The sequence below is a fragment of the Gavialis gangeticus genome, unplaced genomic scaffold, assembly GCF_001723915.1.
Source record: "Gavialis gangeticus isolate Ggan-Ray unplaced genomic scaffold, GavGan_comp1, whole genome shotgun sequence".
In the NCBI taxonomy this organism is placed as follows: Eukaryota; Metazoa; Chordata; order Crocodylia; family Gavialidae; genus Gavialis; species Gavialis gangeticus.
Window position 1 is genome coordinate 16,861,915 of NW_017728997.1, and position 7,297 is coordinate 16,869,211.

General features: G+C 46.1%; 1 protein-coding gene across 1 annotated transcript in view; it reads right to left on the minus strand.

The window, feature by feature from the left end:
- PTPRG (protein tyrosine phosphatase, receptor type G) overlaps positions 1-7,297 on the minus strand; it is a 424,594-nt gene that overhangs the window by 409,485 nt on the left and 7,812 nt on the right. The gene's annotated exons all lie outside the window — the stretch shown is intronic.

Below are 7,297 nucleotides of genomic sequence, written 5' to 3' on the forward strand. Positions count from 1 at the left end.
TTTTTTTGCAATGTCTTAGTTGGTCTAATAAAAAGCATCATCTCTGAACCAAGAGTTCTGGAGTTTTGCATTTCTTTTCATGTCAGACCAACAAAATACATCTCTGAACAAGTTGTGGAAGCCTGGAAGTATAAACTACCTGGGAAGTGAATGTCACCTTTAGTTAGCAGCAGATTGGCATCTGGGAAGGAAAAGCCCTTTAGGCACCCCCAGGGTGAGAAGGACCTAGGCTGCAACAGGAACCTGGCAGCTGAAAACACAAGACATCTTTGGAAGACAGAAAACAAGTGAACAGAATGGGAAGTGATTTAAACTCTGCGTGACTTCACAGTCACTAGCGCCTTTAGGGGATGAGCTTGTTTTGTACCGAAAAAGGGCACAGGAGGCAAACTGTATAGTGCAATGGCTTCCAACCCGTGGTCCGCAGACCCCAGGGGGGTCCACAGACTATGTCTGAGGGGTCTGGGAAAGATGACTATGATCGATCAAAAGTATGTGAATACCCACATTTTCAATTCAAATGGGTCTGCAACTCCATTCAAAATTATTAGAGGTCTGCAAATGAAGAGGGGGTTGAAAACCACTGGTGTTGTGCCCACAAGTGCCATTCTTTCCTCTAAGACGGTGGTTCTCAACCTTTATGGACTCAAGACTTGGAAAATACTAGCTCTCAATTTTCTCTCTTTTTGACTAACAAAAACAAACACAAAAAAAACAACAAACACAAAAGATACTAGAACAATTCTTCTGTTGCAGAAAACTCAGAGACTACAGCAGGTCCGAATGTTTTAACACTCATTTCCTATCTCCCTGCCCCGTCTAGACAAGCACAGACATGTGCTATGTGGCACCACAGACCTGGGTGCAGTGCCACACACTGCACATGCAGGCATTCCCCATGCTGCTACTCTGCAGTGCTGGGAGGTGGGGGTTGAAGTAGGTCCTCGGGTCAAAAAAAAAATCTCACACTGAAAAAGAAGCAGGGCAGCACACATGGCGGCAGCACATGCCACCCAAAACCAGAGGCCAGAGCTACACTGCAGCTGCTGGCCAGGCTTCCTGCTGCAGGGCACCATGCCTGCAACTCCGCAAGGCCCCCAGGCAAGGCAGCACAGTAGCTGGCTCCAGCCACCCCTACCACACTTGGGGTAACCTGCTGCCACACCAGAGTGCACGTGGCATGGGCATTCCTCGAGGACAAGCAGCAGCAACACAAGATGTGCAGGTCCTGCTTCTCCCCAGGGAAACACGCTCCTGCTCGACTGGACACGGCCTCTGGGTTTATCTTGTGAATCACATTTGCACACCTAATTACGTAGAACTCCCTGGCTCCCTTGAAAGGATCAAAGAGGTACAAAACCCTGGTTGAGAAGCACTGGGCTAGGAGCTCACCACCCCTCAGAACTGACCCTGAAGACTCGGCAGTGTGAAACAGAAGCATTCGAGGTCTCGATTCCAAAGGATCATACAGAGTACCAAAGTCAGTGGCATTTAAGGGCACTTGTCAACTCATAAAGTGCATGGGTTACAAAAAAGAGGCAAGAAACTTCTTTGGCATTTCAAGCAGCAAAGGTTGTGGCAACATCTCCGCCCTTCTATTTTCAGCATTTTCTTCTCCTGTGTTGATGTCTAAGGAAATTTATATGCTAGGGCAGATGACACCGTCTTGCAAAACAAGCCAAAAAAACAGAAGTGCCCAATGTGGATTTGCTCTTTCCAGTTCTTTTTGGTGTCCTAAGATTTGTATGCATGCCCGTGGCTTGTGCATCAGCAAGACTGCAGTAATAATTACAGCAAAAGTACAAGATGTACCAGGAAAAAAAAAACAACAATGCCAGCAGAACTTAACCATGCAAATGAAGCCTTTATTATGCAAGAGGAGACCAGAAGGCTGCTCCAGGGCACAGGTTCCAGTGCTAGCCTGGATTCAGTTCTCAGCTCTGCAACAGACTTCCTAGGTGGCCTTAGGCAAATCACTTACAGCTACATCCTACTCTATTAGGTGCCTAAATGGACATAAGCACCTAAAAGCACTCCTATCCCACCCTGCTGGAGTCCTTCCAAAGTCATTAGCACAGCAGGTAGAAGGACTGCTGCATGTGGCCTAGTCTTCATGCTGAGGATGGGAGGAGCGTGCTACAGGAGTAAATGCATTAACATTTTTTGTGGGGAACTGAGCAGGGTAGAACAGGATTGCACTTACGCACCTAATAGGTAGAACAAGATCTGGTCCCAGGTATGTTTCCTGATCTTGAAAAGCAGTCCCCCCAACTTTAAGACAGGGATAATGCTACTGCACTAGCTCAGTGGTGCTGTAGGATAACTATGTGCATACAGGACTACAGGACCATCAGACACTATGGTAATGTGAGGCAGATAAATACCCAAGATGAAGAAGGATCTGCACTTCTGAGTCTAATGCAGAGCAAGAAGGATGGCAAGTAATATGCAGACTGGGCCTGGGACTCTGGAAGAAATTCGCAGTCCTGCCTAGAAGACTGACATTCAGGATTTACCCTGAAATGGAGAAAGACAAAAAAAAAGTTGTCCAGTGAAGTCAGTGGGAAGACTCACACAGCAGGAAGACTGCTTGCTATTATAAAGTCAGTCCACAGAAGAATGCTGAAGTAGCTGAACAGAGCCTGAGATGTCACGAGCTGACAGCTCAGCCATGGAGAATAATGAGGACCCCTCCCACCCTGGCCGTCGGTACCCCCAAAGCCAGTAGCTCCCCTCACTTCTCACAGCCTCAGCTGGAGTCAGGGGTCTTCACCCTCTGGCACAGCAAGTGAAGACCTGGGAGCCTTCATCAGGAATGAGACCACTAAATCTTACTCATGATCATTAAGCAAATTAAACCACGCGTGGTAAAAGCTGGGAGATGGGGAAGTCAATGTTGGAAGACTGACTGCTGCTAAGAATCACGTGTACAGGGAACAGGCACTTCATCTGCATTAAACGCAATGCCTCACCAGCGCTTGACTTTACAAGTGTGCTGCAGACTTCCACGTCTCTCGAACAAATCGCCTTTTGCAAAGCCAGGGCCCAGTCTCCAGCAGCCCAGGAAGTCACCGTGATGATATTTAACAGTTCAGGGCAGTTTCCAAACATTTAAAAAAAACCCACAAAAAACAATATTCAAGTATTGTTTAGAGACGTAGTTCATATGCACAGCTTGACAATCCACTGTGGGATTTCATATGTATTTAACTGGAAAGTGTCAAGTGTTGGCTATCTGATCCTGTGGGCACACACCGGCTTCAATAAAAACTGAGCAATTCAGAGCCAGTGTCTGGTGCACCGTGCTCCTAGAGGGGCCTGTCCCCAAATCCAAAACTCACCCTGGCCCAAATCTGCTTAGTCCCTCCCCGCAAGGAAAGACTGGGAGCCTCATGGGAACACCCTGAAGCATGCCTTAGGGACCAAGAAAACCCAGATTCGCCAGGTGGTAGCACAAACTGCACTGCACACCAAGGATCACCACAGAGAAGGTCCCTTGCCTCCAGTCCCATCACAAATATAACACCTAAAATACCCTATTAGCTCTTGAGCCTTGGCACATTGTCGCTGCCATGAAATCTCACAAACAGGTGGCTTGCAAAGTAACCAGGATCTTGGCAGTTACTACTATCATCTGGTAAGGCTCCAAGACTGGGCACATTGCACTGAGATTCGAAAGGTTTGGGTTCAGCTTCCAGCTCAGATGCAGTCTCTCCACGATGCTCTGAAGAAGCCACTTCAATTGCCCCGTTCTTACAGACCCCATCTATAAGATGGGATAACATGCCCTTGCCTCAGAGAAGGCATGAGGATTACAGCTCGCTGGTGGCAAGGTGCTTGGATGCCACGGTGACACCGGACATGTAAGCACCTAGACAGACAGAGCTGACATTTATTAATTCCATCTTTCTGCAGAGGATAGGCATGTGATGTTCGGTGCAGAGGATCTGTGACAGTCCTACCCACCTCTTAAGAACTGCATCAAAGATTACAGTATTGGCAGTTGACAAGAAGATGGATGGTAACATCCTGTCAGGAGCCACTCACGGCAGTATTTTGCTTGCTTTTCCCATTGTCAAAAGATGCACTTGAACAGCAATATTCCCTCTGCAGGCACAGGCTGCCTTTTCAAGAATCAAAGGCAGTAACCACAAGATTTCTGATGTCATATTGTGCCTCCTATCTTTAGGGCAATTCCTGGGGTAGAGACACTAAGGAGAAGATCATCAGATAACAGCCTCTTATATCAACAAGATGTCATGGGGTGGCCAAACAAGGCCTCAAAAATACAAGCAATACTTCTACCACCCCTTTGTCTAGTGACATACTAGCCCTGCTCAATCCATTTATGCAGCACAAAGATCCCACTTTCTACTCCGAAATGAAAAATCCCATTCTCCCCTTGATTATTTCATGCTTTGACTATTGCAACAGCATTGATGCCCGACTACTACTTTTATCCACACTCTACAGTCTATTCCAAGCCTTGCTGGTTGCTTTGTTTTCCACCGTGGTATCACTGCCACTCAGATACCACTCAGTTATTTATTCTGCAATATTTATTCAGCTATATATTAAACCGAAATTGGAAGTTGGGTGTATTGTTGCAATCTTTTAGGAACTGCAGGGCAACAACGCTCTCCCACCTTCTCTGTATTCTGCAGCATATTTGTTAAGCTTGTGTTACAGTTGGTATCTGATCTTTCCATCTTGCACTTGCACATTCAAGATCCGTAGGCTCTGTGTATTTATTTCCTTTCTAGAAAAGATCCAGGAATATTTCAAATTCGATATCTTATATAAAATAACTAGAAACAGAGGAGTTTGGTTTTTTTTAAAGGAGAATTTAACTCTGCTGTGTTTCGGCATATTTTCAATTGGTAAAGTAGAAGATATTAGCAGTCATCACGACAGTTTTCAGGAAATGACGCAGGATGTTCTCAATGAAAGAGCAACAGCCATTGCACAGCCTAAGTTTTAAAGCAAGGAGGGCTTACTTTTGCCACTTGCACTGTTCTGTAGAGCCCCAGTTGTTCAGCGCCAAGTTGGGGAGTTTTGGAGGAATACTGGGACTGCAGCATCCAAGCCTTTGAGAACTATCTAATTCTCCAGCCTATTTAGGTTTATTGTATGGTGGTAGACGGAAACCTCATGGAAGTACTAAAGCTCTCACTAAGAGGTCACCCTCCCATTCTTTCCATCAGTACAGCACTGTTGCCAAATGCCTGCTCATTTTTTTTTTTTGCCTATAATACAGCCTGAAGAGTTGGACTCTGTAGCTCCAGTTGTCCAGCTGTTAGCATCCTACAGTCACAGAGGCCAAGTGTTCAAAGTTAAAAGGATATACATGCATTTTTAACTCCTGGGGGGCGGGGGGGAAATCAATCAACTTGCAACTTCAATGAGAGGCACAGCACAAACCCAGGGCAACAAACCCAATTCACATCACAACAATGCTATTACAGGAATGAGAATAAAACATGGATATATTTTGCAGTAAGAGAAAGGAGAAGCCGGTATTATTGGTTTCCAATTAAAAAAAATAAAATTCAGGTCTGTGACTATTTAAAAATAAAGTATCCTAAGAGACTTTTTTAGAAGAGGACATGCTAATTTGTGCAATGGCTGAATAAGTAATTAAGGCATGAATGCTCCTCCAGGTGGATGCCTTGGCTGCACAGAAGTAGGAAAGGGACTAAGTCCCATGCCAAGGGACTAAGGCACCTTTTGACACAAGAAGTTCCTTGGAGAAGTTTCAGTGTTAAATATGCAATGCCTAGGTCTGAAGATCACCTTCTCTTTATAAACACTTGCCTTCTGGGTAAGCGAGATCAGATTAATATTCTACAGATAACTATGTGCCACTGTTACCACAGTTTTTTTTTCCTGCTTTTGAAGATATGAACTTGATTCTTTCCCTCCTTTTTCTACTAAAAGTGAAGCAAAACATATTTTCCCCCTTTGTTACAGCAGAATAGCAGAACAAGTGAGCGCAGACAAAGCACTCCTCCGTGACACTTCCCTATCAGCGGTGTACTCCTGTTCCCATGGCACATTGCAAGGGGGACAAAAACAGAACCAGTGTTTGTACCCAGCCTGGTTTGCAAGTGGGGCTCCTGTATGTCATAAGCCAAATGCAAATCAGAGTTGACACTTCAAAAAGGAAAAAGTGGAATGGCCTATTTTATTTCTATGGACCAGCCTTGTGAAACAGGTGATTAGGAGACATCTGGAAGAACTGCTAAAGTAATGAGACTCAATATGCAAGTGAACACATGGCTGCTAGTTTCAACAGAGTACTGATCAGCGAAGGCAGGAGAATCTAGTCTCCATTAACCCATCAGTTCAGAGATTAAACAAGAGTATTTTTCTGGTCCTCCAACTTCAATGTCCTTTAAACATGTTAGCTGAAAAAGAAGAGGGGGAGTGAGCCAAGCAACGTCTGTCACTTTGGAGAGGCTGGACATGACACTGTTTGCTGTGTTAAGAGGCATTTCGGGACATTTTTGAAGAATGTGTCCAGAAATACAATAATCAGTTCAGGCTTTCGACTTTATAATTTTGGTCCACACCAAGAATTATCTTCCCAAGAGAGGAATACTGACTGAGGCAAACTGGTCATTAGCTACCTCTCAGTTCAGCTGGCATTAACACTCCCTTCCACAGAAGCCACCACATGCCCACTGTTTCCGGCGCGTTTCATATTCATAGTTTCATAGTTTCTAGGGTTGGAAGGGACCTGAGCAGATCATCTAGTCCGACCCCCTGCCATGGCAGGAAAGAGTACTGGGGTCAAACGACCCCAGCAAGGTGTTCATCTAACCTCCTCTTAAAAACCCCCAGGGTAGGAGCCTGCACCACCTCCCTTGGAAGTTGGTTCCAGACCCTAGCTGCCCTGACCGTGAAGTAGCACCTCCTGATGTCCAACCTAAACCTACCCTCTGCCAGCTTGTGACTGTTATTCCTGGTCACTCCTGGCAGTGCTTGGGAGAACAGGGACTCCCCCAGTGCCTGCTGATCCCTCCTGACTAGTTTATAATAGGCCACAAGATCCCCCCTCAGCCTTCTCTTTTGGAAGCTGAACAGGTTCAGGTCCCGCAACCTTTCCTCGTAGGGCCTGCCCTGCTGCCCCCTGACCACGCGAGTGGCCTCCTCTGGACCCTCTCGATGCTGTCCACATCCCTCCTGAAATGGGGCGCCCAGAACTGGATGCAGTACTCCAGCTGCGGCCTGACCAGTGCCGCATAGAGGGGGAGGATCACCTCCTTGGACCTGCTTGAAATGCATTTGTGGATGC